Source organism: Triticum urartu, chromosome 1A (genome assembly GCF_056163025.1).
Source record: "Triticum urartu cultivar PI428250 chromosome 1A, HENAU_Tu73, whole genome shotgun sequence".
NCBI classification, from domain to species: domain Eukaryota; kingdom Viridiplantae; phylum Streptophyta; class Magnoliopsida; order Poales; family Poaceae; genus Triticum; species Triticum urartu.
Genome location: NC_141873.1, coordinates 512678772 through 512697059, shown reverse-complemented (window position 1 = coordinate 512697059; position 18288 = coordinate 512678772).

Here is an 18288-nt window from a genome sequence, read left to right as displayed (position 1 = left end):
TCCATTTATTTCGTAGCTTTTATTTCGAGTTACTAACACTTAGCAACCGAACCGGTATCTAATACCCTGGTGCTACTAGGAGTACTAGTAAAGTACACATCAACACAATGTATATCCAATATACTTCTATCGACCTTGCCAGCCTTCTCATCTACCAAGTATCTAGGGTAATTCTGCTCCAGTGGTTTGTTCCCTTATTACAGAAGCACTTAGTCTCGGGTTTGGGTTCAACCTTGGGTTTCTTCACTAGAGCAGCAGCTGAATTGCCGTTTCATGAAGTATCCCTTCTTGCCCTTGCCCTTCTTGAAACTAGTGGTTTCACCAACCATCAACAATTGATGCTCCTTCTTGATTTCTACTTTTGTGGTGTCAAACATCGCGAATATCTCAAGGATCATCATATATGTCCCTGATATATTATAGTTCATCACGAAGCTCTAGCAGCTTGGTGGTAATGACTTCGGAGAAACATCACTATCTTATCTGGAAGATCAACTCCCACTTGATTCAAGTGATTGTTGTACTCAGACAATCTGAGCACAAGCTCAACAATTGAGCTTTTCTCCCTTAGTTTGCAGGCTAAGAAAATCGTCGGAGGTCTTATACCTCTTGACGTGGGCACGAGCCTGAAATTCCAATTTCAGCCCTCAAAACATCTCATATGTTTCGTGACGTTTCAAAAACCGTCTTTGGTGCCTCAACTCTAAACCGTTTAGCATTACGCACTGAACTATCATGTAGTCATCAAAACGTGTGTGTCAGATGTTCGCAACATCCACAGACGACGTTCGAGGTTCAGCACACTGAGCGGTGCATTAAGGACATAAGCCTTCTATGAAGCAACGAGGACAATCCTCAGTTTACGGACCTAGTCCGCATAATTGCTACTATCAACTTTCAACTAAATTTTCTCTAGGAACATATCTAAACAGTAGAACTGAAGCGCGAGCTACGACATAATTTGCAAAATCCTTTTTGACTATGTTCAGGATAAACAAGTTCATCTTATGAACTCCCACTCAGATAGACATCCCTCTAGTCATCTAAGTGATTACATGATCCGAGTCAACTAGGCCGTGTCCGATCATCACGTGAGACGGACTAGTCAACGTCGGTGAACATCTTCATGTTGATCGTATCTTCTATACGACTCATGCTCGACCTTTCGGTCTTCTGTGTTCCGAGGCCATGTCTGTACATGCTAGGCTCGTCAAGTTAACCCTAAGTGTTTTGCATGTGTTCCGAGGCCATGTTTGTACATGCTAGGCTCGTCAACACCCGTTGTATGTGAACGTAAGGATCCATCACACCCGATCATCACGGCGTGCTTAGAAACGACGAACTTTAGGAACGGTGCACAGTTAGGGGAGAACACTTCTTGAAATTTTAATGAGGGATCATCTTATTTACTACCGTCGTTCTAAGCAAATAAGATGTATAAACATGATAAACATCACATGCAATCAAATAGTGACATGATATGGCCAATATCATATAGCTCCTTTGATCTTCATCTTGGGGCTCCATGATCATCTTGTCAACGGCATACTCATCGACATGTAAGTTGTGATTCCTTTGACAAGAACATGATCAATCTCATACATCACATATATCATTCATCACATCCTTTTGGCCATATCACATCACATAGCATACCCTGCAAAAACAAGTTAGACGTCCTCTAATTGTTGTTTGCATGTTTTACGTGGCTGCTATGGGTTTCTAGCAAGAACGTTTCTTACCTACGCAAAGACCACAACGTGATATGCCAATTGCCATTTACCCTTCATAAGGACCCTTTTCATCGAATCCGATCCGACTAAAGTGGGAGAGACAGACACCCGCCAACCACCTTATGCAACTAGTGCATGTTTGTCGGTGGAACCGGTCTCACGTAAGAGTACGTGTAAGGTTGGTCCGGGCCGCTTCATCCCACGATGCCGCCGAATCAAGATAAGACTAGTAACGGCAAGCATATTGAACAAAATCAACGCCCACAACTACTTTGTGTTCTACTCGTGCATAGAAACTACGCATAGACCTAGCTCATGATGCCACTGTTGGGGAACGTAGCATAAATTCAAAATTTTCCTATGTGTCACCAAGATCTATCTATGGAGTCATCTAGCAACGAGGGAGGAGTGGATCTACATACCCTTGTAGATCGCGCGCGGAAGCGTTCAAGAGAACGGGGTTGATGGAGTCGTACTCGTCGTGATTCAAATCACCGATGATCCTAGCGCCGAACGGACGGCACCTCCGCGTTCAACACACGTACGGAACGGAGACGTCTCCCATGCCTTGATCCAGCAAGGAGGAGGGAGAGGTTGATGGAGATCCAGCAGCACGACGGCGTGGTGGAAGTAGCGGGATTCCAACAGGGCTTCGCTAAGCGCTGCGGGAGGAGGGAGATGTGTCACGGGAGGGAGAGGGAGGCGCCAGGCCTTAGATTGGTTTGCTCCTCCTTTTTCCCCACTATATATAGGGCCAAGGGAGAGGGGGAGGCGCAGCCCTTGCCCCTTCCTCCAAGGAAGGGTGCGGCCAAGGGTGGGGAGGAGTCCATCCTCCCCAAGGCACCTCGGAGGTGCCTTCCCCCTTTAGGACTCTCCCCTTTTCCTATCTCTTGGCGCATGGGCCTCTTGGGGCTGGTTCCCTTGGCCCATATAGGCCAAGGCACACCCCCTACAGCCCATGTGGCCCCCCGGGGCAGGTGGCCCCACCCGGTGGACCCCCGGGACCCTTCCGGTGGTCCCGGTACAATACCGATGACCCCGAAACTTGTCCCGATGGCCGAAATAGCACTTCCTATATATAATTCTTTACCTCCAGACCATTCCGGAACTCCTCGTGACGTCCAGGATCTCATCCGGGACTCCGAACAACTTTCGGGTTACCGAATACTAATATCTCTACAACCCTAGCGTCACCGAACCTTAAGTGTGTAGACCCTACGGGTTCGGGAGACATGCAGACATGACCGAGACGTTCTCCGGTTAATAACCAACAGCGGGATCTGGATACCCATGATGGCTCCCACATGTTCCACGATGATCTCATCGGATGAACCACGATGTCAAGGACTTAATCAATCCCGTATACAATTCCCTTTGTCTATCGGTATGTTACTTGCCCGAGATTCGATCGTCGATATCCAATACCTAGTTCAATCTCGTTACCGGCAAGTCTCTTTACTCGTTCCGTAACACATCATCCCGTGATCAAATCCTTGGTCACATTGCGCATATGATGATGTCCTACCGAGTGGGCCCAGAGATACCTCTCCGTTTACACGGAGTGACAAATCCCAGTCTCGATTCGTGCCAACCCAACAGACACTTTCGGAGATACCTGTAATGCACCTTTATAGTCACCCAGTTACGTTGTGACGTTTGATACACCCAAAGCATTCCTACGGTATCCGGGAGTTGCACAATCTCATGGTCTAAGGAAATGATACTTGACATTAGAAAAGCTTTAGCATACGAACTACATGATCTTGTGCTAGGCTTAGGATTGGGTCTTGTCCATCACATCATTCTCCTAATGATGTGATCCCGTTATCAACGACATCCAATGTCCATGGTCAGGAAACCGTGACCATCTATTGATCAACGAGCTAGTCAACTAGAGGCTTACTAGGGACATGGTGTTGTCTATGTATCCACACATGTATCTGAGTTTCCTATCAATACAATTATAGCATGGATAATAAACGATTATCATGAACAAGGAAATATAATAATAACCAATTTATTATTGCCTCTAGGGCATATTTCCAATAGTCTCCCACTTGCACTAGAGTCAATAATCTAGTTCACATCGCCATGTGATTAACACTCACAGGTCACATCGCCATGTGACAAACATCCAAAGAGTTTACTAGTGTCACTAAACTAGTTCACATCATCATGTGATTAAGACTCAATGAGTTCTGGGTTTGATCATGTTGCTTGTGAGAGAGGTTTTAGTCAACGGGTCCGAACCTTTCAGATCCGTGTGTGCTTTACAGATCTCTATGTCATCTCCTAGATGTAGCTACCACGCTCTATTTGGAGCTATTCCAAATAACTGTTCTACTTGGAGCTATTCTAAATTGTTGCTCCATTATATGCATCCGGTATCTCTACTCAGAGCTATCCGGATAGGTGTTAAGCTTGCATCGACGTAACCCTTTACGACGAACTCTTTTTACCACCTCCATAACCGAGAAACTTCCTTAGTCCACTAGTTACTAAGGATAACTTTGACCGCTGTCCTGTGATCCATTCATGGATCACTCTTGTACCCCTTGACTGACTCATGGCAAGGCACACTTTAGGTGCGGTACACAGCATAGCATACTGTAGAGCCTATGTCTTAAGCATAGGGGACGACCTTCGTCCTTTCTCTCTATTCTGCCGTGGTCGAGCTTTAAGTCTTAACTTCATACCTTACAACTCAGGCAAGAACTCCTTCTTTGACTGATCCATCTTGAACACCTTCAAGATCATGTCAAGGTATGTGCTCATTTGAAAGTACTTTTAAGCGTTTTGATCTATCCTTATAGATCTTGATGCTCAATGTTCAAGTAGCTTAATCTAGGCTTTCCATTGAAAACACTTTCCAAATAACCCTATATGCTTTCTAGAAATACTACGTCATTTCTGATCAATAATATGTCAACAACATATATTCGTCAGAAATTCTATAGTGCTCCCACTCACTTCTTTGGAAATACAAGTTTCTCATAAACTTTGTATACACCCAAAATCTTTGATCATCTCATCAAAGCATACATTCCAACTCCGAGATGCTTACTCCAGTCCTTAGAAGGATTGCTGGAGCTTTGCATACTTATTAGCATCTTTCAGGATTGGCAAAACATTCCGGTTGTATCATATATAACCTTTCCTCAGAAAATAGTCGAGGAAACTATGTTTTGACATCCTGTCTGCAAGATTTCATAAATAATGCAGTAATCGCTAATATAATTCCAACAGACTCTTAGCATCGCTACGAGTGAGAAAATCTCATCGTAGTCAACTCCTTGAACTTGTCGAAAAAACATCTTAACGACAAGTCGAGCTTTCGTAATGGTGATACTTACCATCATTGTCCGTCTTCCCTTTAAAATCCATCTGTACTCAACAGCCTTACGACCATCAAGTAGTTCTTCCAAAGTCTATACTTTGTTTTTATACATGGATCCTCTCTCGGATTTTATGGCCTCGAGCCATTTATCGGAATCCGGGCCCACCATCGCTTCTCCATAGCTCGTAGGTTCATTGTTGTCTAGCAACATGACTTCCAAGACAGGACTACGTACCACTCTGAAGTAGCACGCATCCTTGTCATCCTACGAGGTTTGGGATTGACTTGATCTGAAGTCTCATGATCAATATCATAAGCTTCCACTTCAATTGGTGTAGGTGCCACAGGAACAACTCTTTGTGCCCTGCTATACACTAGTTGAAGTAATGGTTTAATAACCTCATCAAGTCTCCACCATCCTCCCACTCAAATCTTTCGAGAGAAACTTTTCCTCGAGAAAGGACCCGATTCTAGAAACAATCCCTTATTGCTTTCGGATCTGAGACAGGAGGTATACCCAACTGTTTTGGGTGTCCTATGGAGATGCATTTATCCGCTTTGGGTTCGAGCTTATCAGCCTGAAACTTTTTGATATAAGCGTCGCAGCCCCAAACTTTTAAGAAATGACAGCTTAGGTTTCTCTAAACCATAGTTCATACGGTGTCATCTCATCGGAATTACGTGGTGCCCTATTTAAAGTGAATGTGGTTGTCTCTAATGCCTAACCCATAAACTATTGTGGTAATTCGATAAGAGACATCATGGTATGCATCATATCCAATAGGGTGCAGTTATGATGTTCGGACACACCATCACACTATGGTGTTCCAGGCTGTATCGGTTGTGAAACAATTTCCACAATGTCTTAATTCTGTGCCAAACTCGTAATTCAGATATTCATCTCTATGATCATATCATAGATATTTTATCCTCTTGTCATGACGATCTTTCAACTTCACACTGAAATTACTTGAACCTTTCAATAATTCAGACTCGTGATTCATCAAGTAAATGTACTCAATATCTACTCAAATCATCTGTGAAGAAAGAACATAATGATATCCACTACATGCCTCAGCACTCATTGGACTGCACACATCAAAATGTATTACTTTCAACAAGTTGCTTTCTAGTTCCATTTTACTGAAAACGAGGCTTTCAGTCATCTTGCCCATGTGGTATGATTTGCATGTCTCAAGTGATTCAAAATCAAGCGAGTACAAAACGGTCCATTTGCATGGAGTTTCTTCATGCATATATACCAATAGACATGGTTCGCATGTCCCAAACTTTTCAAAAACGAGTGAGCCCAAAGATCCATCAACATGGAGCTTCTTCATGCGTTTTATACCGATATGACTTACGTGGCAGTGCCACAAGTAGGTGGTACTATCATTACTATCTTTTGGCATGAACATGTGTATCACTACGATCGAGATTCAATAAACCATTCATTTTAGGTGCAAGACCATTGAAGGTATTATTCAAATAAACAAAGTAACCATTATTCTCCTTAAATGAATAACCGTATTGCGATAGACATAATCCAATCATGTCTATGCTCAACGCAAACACCAATCTCGATGGTAGAGGGAGCGTGCGACGCTTGATCATATCAACATTGGAAACACTTCCAACACATATCATTAGCTCACCTTTAGCTAGTCTCCATTTATTCCGTAGCTTTTATTTCGAGTTACTAACACTTAGCAACCGAACCGGTATCTAATACCCTGGTGCTACTAGGAGTACTAGTAAAGTACACATCAACACAATGTATATCCAATATACTTCTATCGACCTTGCCAGCCTTCTCATCTACCAAGTATCTAGGGTAATTCTGCTCCAGTGGTTTGTTCCCTTATTACAGAAGCACTTAGTCTCGGGTTTGGGTTCAACCTTGGGTTTCTTCACTAGAGCAGCAGCTGAATTGCCGTTTCATGAAGTATCCCTTCTTGCCCTTGCCCTTCTTGAAACTAGTGGTTTCACCAACCATCAACAATTGATGCTCCTTCTTGATTTCTACTTTTGTGGTGTCAAACATCGCGAATATCTCAAGGATCATCATATATGTCCCTGATATATTATAGTTCATCACGAAGCTCTAGCAGCTTGGTGGTAATGACTTCGGAGAAACATCACTATCTTATCTGGAAGATCAACTCCCACTTGATTCAAGTGATTGTTGTACTCAGACAATCTGAGCACAAGCTCAACAATTGAGCTTTTCTCCCTTAGTTTGCAGGCTAAGAAAATCGTCGGAGGTCTTATACCTCTTGACGTGGGCACGAGCCTGAAATTCCAATTTCAGCCCTCAAAACATCTCATATGTTTCGTGACGTTTCAAAAACCGTCTTTGGTGCCTCAACTCTAAACCGTTTAGCATTACGCACTGAACTATCATGTAGTCATCAAAACGTGTGTGTCAGATGTTCGCAACATCCACAGACGACGTTCGAGGTTCAGCACACTGAGCGGTGCATTAAGGACATAAGCCTTCTATGAAGCAACGAGGACAATCCTCAGTTTACGGACCTAGTCCGCATAATTGCTACTATCAACTTTCAACTAAATTTTCTCTAGGAACATATCTAAACAGTAGAACTGAAGCGCGAGCTACGACATAATTTGCAAAATCCTTTTTGACTATGTTCAGGATAAACAAGTTCATCTTATGAACTCCCACTCAGATAGACATCCCTCTAGTCATCTAAGTGATTACATGATCCGAGTCAACTAGGCCGTGTCCGATCATCACGTGAGACGGACTAGTCAACGTCGGTGAACACCTTCATGTTGATCGTATCTTCTATACGACTCATGCTCGACCTTTCGGTCTTCTGTGTTCCGAGGCCATGTTTGTACATGCTAGGCTCGTCAAGTTAACCCTAAGTGTTTTGCATGTGTTCCGAGGCCATGTCTGTACATGCTAGGCTCGTCAACACCCGTTGTATGTGAACGTAAGGATCCATCACACCCGATCATCACGGCGTGCTTAGAAACGACGAACTTTAGGAACGGTGCACAGTTAGGGGAGAACACTTCTTGAAATTTTAATGAGGGATCATCTTATTTACTACCGTCGTTCTAAGCAAATAAGATGTATAAACATGATAAACATCACATGCAATCAAATAGTGACATGATATGGCCAATATCATATAGCTCCTTTGATCTTCATCTTGGGGCTCCATGATCATCTTGTCAACGGCATACTCATCGACATGTAAGTTGTGATTCCTTTGACAAGAACATGATCAATCTCATACATCACATATATCATTCATCACATCCTTTTGGCCATATCACATCACATAGCATACCCTGCAAAAACAAGTTAGACGTCCTCTAATTGTTGTTTGCATGTTTTACGTGGCTGCTATGGGTTTCTAGCAAGAACGTTTCTTACCTACGCAAAGACCACAACGTGATATGCCAATTGCTATTTACCCTTCATAAGGACCCTTTTCATCGAATCCGATCCGACTAAAGTGGGAGAGACAGACACCCGCCAACCACCTTATGCAACTAGTGCATGTTTGTCGGTGGAACCGGTCTCACGTAAGAGTACGTGTAAGGTTGGTCCGGGCCGCTTCATCCCACGATGCCGCCGAATCAAGATAAGACTAGTAATGGCAAGCATATTGAACAAAATCAACGCCCACAACTACTTTGTGTTCTACTCGTGCATAGAAACTACGCATAGACCTAGCTCATGATGCCACTGTTGGGGAACGTAGCATAAATTCAAAATTTTCCTACGTGTCACCAAGATCTATCTATGGAGTCATCTAGCAACGAGGGAGGAGTGGATCTACATACCCTTGTAGATCGCGCGTGGAAGCGTTCAAGAGAACGGGGTTGATGGAGTCGTACTCGTCGTGATTCAAATCACCGATGATTCTAGCGCCGAACGGACGGCACCTCCGCGTTCAACACACGTATGGAACGGAGACGTCTCCCATGCCTTGATCCAGCAAGGAGGAGGGAGAGGTTGATGGAGATCCAGCAGCACGACGGCGTGGTGGAAGTAGCGGGATTCCAACAGGGCTTCGCTAAGCGCTGCGGGAGGAGGGAGATGTGTCACGGGAGGGAGAGGGAGGCGCCAGGCCTTAGATTGGTTTGCTCCTCCTTTTTCCCCACTATATATAGGGCCAAGGGAGAGGGGGAGGCGCAGCCCTTGCCCCTTCCTCTAAGGAAGGGTGCGGCCAAGGGTGGGGAGGAGTCCATCCTCCCCAAGGCACCTCGGAGGTGCCTTCCCCCTTTAGGACTCTCCCCTTTTCCTATCTCTTGGCGCATGGGCCTCTTAGGGCTGGTGCCCTTGGCCCATATAGGCCAAGGCACACCCCCTACAGCCCATGTGGCCCCCCGGGGCAGGTGGCCCCACCCGGTGGACCCCCGGGACCCTTCCGGTGGTCCCGGTACAATACCGATGACCCCGAAACTTGTCCCGATGGCCGAAATAGCACTTCCTATATATAATTCTTTACCTCCGGACCATTCCGGAACTCCTCGTGACGTCCGGGATCTCATCCGGGACTCCGAACAACTTTCGGGTTACCGCATACTAATATCTCTACAACCCTAGCGTCACCGAACCTTAAGTGTGTAGACCCTACGGGTTCGGGAGACATGCAGACATGACCGAGACGTTCTCCGGTTAATAACCAACAGCGGGATCTGGATACCCATGATGGCTCCCACATGTTCCACGATGATCTCATCGGATGAACCACGATGTCAAGGACTTAATCAATCCCGTATACAATTCCCTTTGTCTATCGGTATGTTACTTGCCCGAGATTCGATCGTCGGTATCCAATACCTAGTTCAATCTCGTTACCGGCAAGTCTCTTTACTCGTTCCGTAACACATCATCCCGTGATCAACTCCTTGGTCACATTGCGCATATGATGATGTCCTACCGAGTGGGCCCAGAGATACCTCTCCGTTTACATGGAGTGACAAATCCCAGTCTCGATTCGTGCCAACCCAACAGACACTTTCGGAGATACCTGTAATGCACCTTTATAGTCACCCAGTTACGTTGTGACGTTTGATACACCCAAAGCATTCCTACGGTATCCGGGCGTTGCACAATCTCATGGTCTAAGGAAATGATACTTGACATTAGAAAAGCTTTAGCATACGAACTACATGATCTTGTGCTAGGCTTAGGATTGGGTCTTGTCCATCACATCATTCTCCTAATGATGTGATCCCGTTATCAACGACATCCAATGTCCATGGTCAGGAAACCGTGACCATCTATTGATCAACGAGCTAGTCAACTAGAGGCTTACTAGGGACATGGTGTTGTCTATGTATCCACACATGTATCTGAGTTTCCTATCAATACAATTATAGCATGGATAATAAACGATTATCATGAACAAGGAAATATAATAATAACCAATTTATTATTGCCTCTAGGGCATATTTCCAACAGCTCCGGGAGTCGGAGATCATGCCGCAGCCGCCGCCGCTCATTCAGGAGTACATTCAGGTCGCCCCGGGCGCCGTCTACCCGAAGGACCCGGAGGACTTTCCCGGGTATCACGCCGCGCTCGAGGACTCGATGGCTGCGCCGGCCGTGCCCGTGGTGCCCCTCGACGACAACAGCAGCAGCGACGACAGCGACAACGGCGACGGGCTCTATGACGAGGCAGACTTCGGCGGCGTGGAGGACGAGTAGTTTAGGGTTACTTTCAAAATGTCGTTTAGTAATGTTTAATTATTTTCGTAATGTTCTTTAGTTAAGTTTTATTTCTAGTACTATGTAAAATATCTATGAAAACTATAATAAAATATCGAGTGTTTGAATGGATGGTTTTTAAATGTTGTTGAAGAATCAAGTGTTTGAATCGATACTGTTATTTTTAGTTTTAAAAAGAGTTGTATTGTAAAATATAAAAAATCAGAAAAGAATTAAACTTGAATTGAAAAAAACCTATGAAAACTAGAAAAGTAAATATAAAACCAAACAATAAAAAATTGACATAATATTCGCAAAACAAGTTAGAAGATTTTTTTAAAAGAAAAATTGTATTGTAAAAAGTAAAAAATCGGAAAAGAATTAAACTTGAATTGAAAAAAACCTATGAAAACTAGAAAAGTAAATATAAAACCAAACAATAAAAAATTGACATAATATTCGCAAAACAAGTTAGAAGAGTTTTTTTAAAAGAAAATTTGTATTGTAAAAAGAAAAAATCAGAAAAGAATTAAACTTGAATTGAAAAAAACCTATGAAAACTAGAAAAGTAAATATAAAACCAAACGATAAAAAATTGACATAATATTCGCAAAACAAGTTAGAAGATTTTTTTAAAAAAAAAAGAACGCCGCCCCGAAGCCGAGCGAGGCTTAGTAAGTCGCTCCTGGTCAAGCCGATGGGCGAAAGGGAACGCTTTTTGGCCCCGCAAGGCCCACCGGCCCAACCAGGCGCCGTAGAGAGAAAGTGGGCGGTCTATTTCTTCGGATCACGTCGGTGTAGGGCGGGGCATGCTATTTAAGCTGGTGCGGGCGAGCTCCGGCACGCGAGGTGGCACTAAAGGTAGAGCTCGCCTGTCACGGCGCTGCGCGTGGACCGCCTAGGTGGGCTGCTGTAAGGTGCGCGTGCGAGCGGCCTCTCGCGGCGCTGCGCGTTGACTGGCAAGGTGGGCCGATTTCAGTGGGCCGTTGGAAGGCGCGCCTGCGAGCGATCGAGGGCGCAGGGGCGGGGATTGGTACGATGGATGGTTTCGTTTAGTCCCACCTCGCTCGCTGAAGGACGCCCAGACCGGCTTATATAGGCGGATTCATGCACCCTAGCAGATAAGATAGATAGTAATAATGTGATTTGACTTTGCACTGCCCGGGCAGCTGCGGTAGTGCTGCTAGCGCATTGTAAACTCAGGTCACATCATTATTATGTATCTTATTTTTGATAGTTTAGCACTTTACGCAAAGTTTGTTTTATTAATACATAAAGTTTTGTAATATTTTTGTCCGGTCAGCGTTTTACTTGTTTCAAATTCATAATGGCAAAAAACCATGAAACTTGTCATGCATCATATTCATTTAAAGAATGTCGAAAAATACTTTGTTTTCAGGCAGGGCCTTCTCTCCTACCCGAACGGTCTACGGAGAAGGAGGTCAATTTAGTGACATCTTCAGAATGGCCTGAAATTTTTCATGTGATTTAGTATGCCCACTCCCACATAGAATCCAAAAATTTAAGGTATTTCGATACGAAGAGCACGTTGTGTCACGTCTGGTAAGCGTTATAAGTGTTTGGACCGAAAAAATTATAGAAAATTCATAAAATGGCAAAAGGCCACGAAACTTGTCATGCATCATATTCATGATGGTAGAAGACTATGGAAACAATTTGGGTTAATTTGAAGGATGTCGGAAAATAACTTGTTTTCGGACAGGGCCTTTGCTCCTACTCGAACAGTCTACGGAGAAGAAGGTCAATTTTTTGACATCTTCAGAATGGCCTGAAATTTTGCATGTGAGTTAGTATGCCCACTCCAACACAGAATCCAAAAATTTAAGGTATTTCGATACGAAGAGCTCGTTGCGTCACGTCCTGTCAGCGTTATAAGTGTTTCGACCGAAAAAAATATAGAAAATTCATAAAATTGCAAAAATCCACGAAACTTGTCATGCATCCTATTCATGATGGTAGAAGACTATGGAAAAAAATTGGGTTAATTTGAAGGATGTCAAAAAATACCTCGTTTTCGGACAGGGCCTTTGCTCCTACCCGAACGGTCTACGGAGAAGGAGGTCAATTTTTTGACATATTCAGAATGGCCTGAAATTTTGCATGTGAGTTAGTATGCCTACTCCCACACAGAATCCAAATATTTAAGGTATTTCGATACGAAGAGCATGTTGCGTCACGTCCGGTCAGCATTTAAAGTGTTTCGACCGAAAAATTTATAGAAAATTCATAAAATTGCAAAAAGCCACGAAACTTGTCATGCATCCTATTCATGATGGTACAAGACTATGGAAAAAAATTGGGTTCATTTGGAGGATGTCAAAAAATACCTTGTTTTTGGACAGGGTCTTTTCTCCTACCGGAACTGTCTACAGAGAAGGAGGTCAATTTTTTGACATCTTTAGAATGACCTGAAATTTTGCATGTGAGTTAGTATGCCCACTCCCACACAGAATCCAAAAATTTAAGGTATTTCGATACGAAGAGCACGTTGCGTCACGTCCGGTCAGCATTTAAAGTGTTTCGACCGAAAAAATTATATAAAATTCATAAAATTGCAAAAAGCCACGAAACTTGTCATGCATCCTATTCATGATGGTACAAGACTATGGAAACAAATTGAGTTCATTTGGAGGATGTCGAAAAATACCTCGTTTTCGGACAGGGCCTTTTCTCCTACCGTAACGGTCTACGGAGAAGCAGGTCAATTTTTTGACATCTTCAGAATGGCCTGAAATTTTGCATGTGAGTTAGTATGCCCACTCCCACAAAGAATCCAAAAATTTAAGGTATTTCGATACGATGAGCACGTTGCGTCACGTCCGGTCAGCATTTAAAGTGTTTCGACCGAAAAAATTATATAAAATTCATAAAATTGCAAAAAAGGCACGAAACTTGTCATGCATCCTATTCATGACGGTACAAGACTATGGAAAAAAATTGGGTTCATTTTGAGGATGTCGAAAAATACCTCATTTTCGGACAGGGCCTTTTCTCCCTACCCGAACGGTTTACAGAGAAGGAGGTCAATTTTTTGACATCTTCAGAATGGCCAGAAATTTTGCATGTGAGTTAGTATGCCCACTCCCAGACAGAATCCAAAAATTTAAGGGATTTCGATACGAAGAGCACGTTGCATCACGTCCGGTCAGCATTTAAAGTGTTTCGATCGAAAAATTTATAGAAAATTCATAAAATTGCAAAAAGCCACGAAACTTGTCATGCATCCTATTCACGATGGTACAAGACTATGGAAAAAAAATTGGGTTCATTTGGAGGATGTCGAAAAATACCTCGTTTTCGGACAGGGCCTTTTCTCCTACCGGAACGGTCTACGGAGAAGGAGGTCAATGTTTTGACATCTTCAGAATGGCTTGAAATTTTACATGTGAGTTAGTATGCCCACTCCCACACAGAATAGCACACTCGCGCGCCTTTTAGGCCATTATGGGCATACTTTTTTAAATAAATATAAAAATAATGTGTCTAAAAAGTACCGTATTTGTAAATATTAAAAAAGAGAATAAAAATTCCTGTAGTGTTGGTGGATTTACCACGTAAGATTAATGTGAATTTTTGCTGTGACACTTCATGATTATGGAGTGCCAGAGCATCATTCACATTATCCCCATGAGGAAAGACCGCAACATTAAAGGAATTAATACGGTACGCAGAGAACGATATATAAACAGGTGAATATGCGTGTTCAAAAGTAATGTGGTACTAAACAATTAACAGGTTGGGCGGTGGCCGCCGTGGATTTTCGGCCTTCATGGGCCGTAACGTGTGCGCCGCAAACGGCGCCCAAGTGGCCGCCGTGGGTCACCTGCCTAGCCCGGAAGTTTGCGCCGCGCGCGTCGGCTGTTAAAAAAATCATTGCATATTTTGTATTTTTCATGCACTAATTTATATTTTGTATTCAACATGGACGAAATGCACCCAACTTTTGCGTGCACGTGTCAGTGACCCCCACGGTCTTCCACGCCAGATTACGATGGAATCGGAGTACGAACGGAAGTTGCGTTACGTCGGGAGACGTTTTCTGGGTATTTTCACGGAGAAAATCGTAGTAAATGCATCGAGTGTCGAAACACGCCCAAATTTTGCAGGCGTGTTTGTGTGCCATACTGTAGCGTGTGAAAAAAAAATCCCGAGGTTTCATGGCTTTGCAAAAGGGAACACCTACTGAATGCATGTCACACCCCAAACCGACACCTCAGATTTGTACTGTGAGTATGTGCCAACATGGACGAAACGCACCCAACTTTTGCGTGCGCGTGTCAGTGACCCCCACGGTCTTCCACACCAGATTACGATGGAACCGGAGTACGAACGGAAGTTGCGTCACGTCGGGAGACGTTTTCTAGGTATTTTCACGTAGAAAATCGTAGTAAATGCATTGAGTGTCGAAACGCACCCAATTTTTGCAGGCGTGCTTGTGTGCCATACTGTAGCGTGTGAAAAAAAATCCCGATGTTTCATGGCTTTGCGAAAGAAACACCTACTGAATGCATGTCACACCCCAAACCGACACCTCAGGTTTGTACTGTGAGTATGTGCCAACATGGACGAAACGCACCCAACTTTTGCGTGCGCGTGTCAGTGACCCCCACGGTCTTCCACGCCAGATTACGATGTAATCGGAGTACGAACGGAAGTTGCGTCACGTCGGGAGACGTTTTCTGGGTATTTTCACGAAGAAAATCGTACTAAATGCATCGAGTGTCGAAACGCACCCAAATTTTGCAGGCGTGCTTGTGTGCCATATTGTAGCGTGTGAAAAAAAATCCTGACGTTTCATGGCTTTGCGCAAGGGAACACCTACTGAATGCATGTCACACCCCAAACCGACACCTCAGGTTTGTACTGTGAGTATGTGCCAACATAGACGAAACGCACCCAACTATTGCGTGCGCGTGTCAGTGACCCCCACGGTCTTCCACGCCAGATTACGATGGAATCAGAGTACGAACGGAAGTTGCGTCACGTTGGGAGACGTTTTCTGGGTATTTCCTCGGAGAAAATCATAGTAAATGCATCGAGTGTCGAAACGCACCCCAATTTTGCAGGCGTGCTTCCGTGCCATCATGTTGCGTGTTAAAAAAACATGGCGCGTTTCATGGAAAAATAAAAAAAATAAAAAACAAAAATATAAAAAGTCTCATATTGCAGACGAACTCACTTACGAAGATTAATGTGAATTATTGCTGTGACACTCCATGATTATGAAGTGCTAGAGCATAATTTACGTTAACCTCCTTAACTGATACTGCCATACAGGAGGACTTGATATTGCAAGCAGACTACGGTATTTAAACAGGTGAATTAGCATGATGAGAAGCAATGTGGGACTAAACATTAGCATGTTCGGCGGTGGCCGCCGTCGCTCTAGGTTGGGCGCTATAGGTTCGGCGGTATCGGGCCTGGGCCCAATCGGCGAATGAATTATTTTTTCCTTTTCCATCGCGGTATACCGCCACGCACGGCGGAACCCTATCCACACCACTCGCCCCCCGTGCCCCCAGTCGCCCTACCACGATCGCCCTCGGGCGCGCAACAATCTCGCCGCAAGTGCAGCACCGTCCATCGTCGTCCATAGTCAACGACGCTCGTTGGCACAGACTACCCCACGCCCGCAGGCGCGGATCGCCGACACTGGGCTGCCTGCTTTCGGCTCCGCCACAGCCGTTGTTCGGCGGCTGTCGCCCGGATTAAGGTCACGTTTCCCGCCTCGAACAATTTCTGTCGATGCTATTGCGTAATAATATGTATTAATAGGAAAAAATTAACATGCAGTATGGACATCTATGGTGTGATTCCATGTTCCATAGAGAAGTGGATAAGTCTCGTTGAAAAATTTACCACCGCTCGGCAATTTAGGTTCTATGAAACAGGCTTGGAAGAGATGTTGATCATTCCGTCAGTACAAATGAGAGATTTTTTGCTGCATTTTATGATGTTAGGTTATAACCCAAACAGCAAAAAGTTCATGATACAAGAACATAGTGGCAGTAAAGGCCTTATTTCACGTAGACCGGACGATGTGTTTTCAATAGTTGGGTTTAAGAATGAAGGTGAGGATGTTTTTGGCATTCTTGCGACGGAAGGAAAAGAGTTAATAAAGAAAATTCCTATCCAGTACGTTCACAAAAAAATGGTCACATAATGATAGATGACTTGATTCAAAAAATTGTGAGGAATAAATCCGCCGACGATGAATTTCTTCGGATGGCTGTTCTTGTTTTGCTGGGGACCATTATTGCACCCATGTTGGCTGTCTCCATACCAAAGGAGTACTACGCGTTGGTGCATGACGTGAAGCGGATAAGCACGTTGAATTTTAACGTGTTCACTTTGCGAACCTGTTTGACGGAGATTGGTAAACTCAAGCAGGATGACCGTGTGAGGCAATGGCCATGTGGCAACCTAGCCTACTCCAGGTATGCTATTAATTAATGCTATTTCATATTCCTTTAATTTATGCGTTCGTAACTTATTTTGTCATTTGTTTTGTAGTACTTATATTGGGAAAAGGTGCAGCCAACCACCGGCCCGAAAAATGACCCGTTGTCGTTGCAAGTTCCCCTAATGAAAAATTGGACTGAATCTAAAGCGGAGAAACGAGACAAGTATGACCTGGAAAATGGTCGTGGCCATGGATTGATAATATTATAATGCTTATTTACTAGTACATTGATTATGCATTGAGAATGTTATGTACTCATGTTGTCATTGCATATTCACTTTGCAGATTGATGACTGCATTACGAAGGAGTGTAGAATGAAAAAACTTGTAGATGAACAAGCTGAAAGCAGTAAGAAACATAATAGCCGAAAGTCATCCGTTACGGGAAAGAAAAAAGTGGACAATGTGTCCGAGGTCCCTGCTAATCTAAAGCCTTTTATGGACCGGGTTATGAATGATATGAAGGAAATTCATAAGGAATTGTTTCGTATGCCGGAGTTATGCGCACAGGTAAAAATGTAACAATTCTGGTATGCACTTTATTAAACTTGATAAATTAATAAAAAGATATAACATGTGACTGAGCTTACTTTTGCAGAGATTGTTAGAGAAAATGAATAAAAGAGGTGTACGGTACAAACCGGGCACAATGACAGAGGAGGAAGAAAATCTGTATGGACAGAATAGTGAGTCCAGGTATGAAAACAAGTATCCTAAAAAAGAATTTTAGTATGATGACAAACACACCTAATGGCCGAAATGGCAGTGCGCATTATGATTTGGATTCTGAAGAAGGGGATTCGTTCAAATTCAGTACTGGTCACTTGAGTAGCTTTAAAGATGAGAAGGAGGATCCTATAGATGTCCCGGAGCAGTCAGAAAAAAAAGAAGCATCATCTCTAAAAACCGATAAAATAGAAGCTAGAAGATGGCAGGTCCCTCAAAATGAGTAAGAAGTGTCACAGGCCTTGTCAGATGGTAATAGCGAGGTAGAAGAGAAGAAGGCGGTGATTCCAAAGAAGCGAAAGCGGTGTGCGTC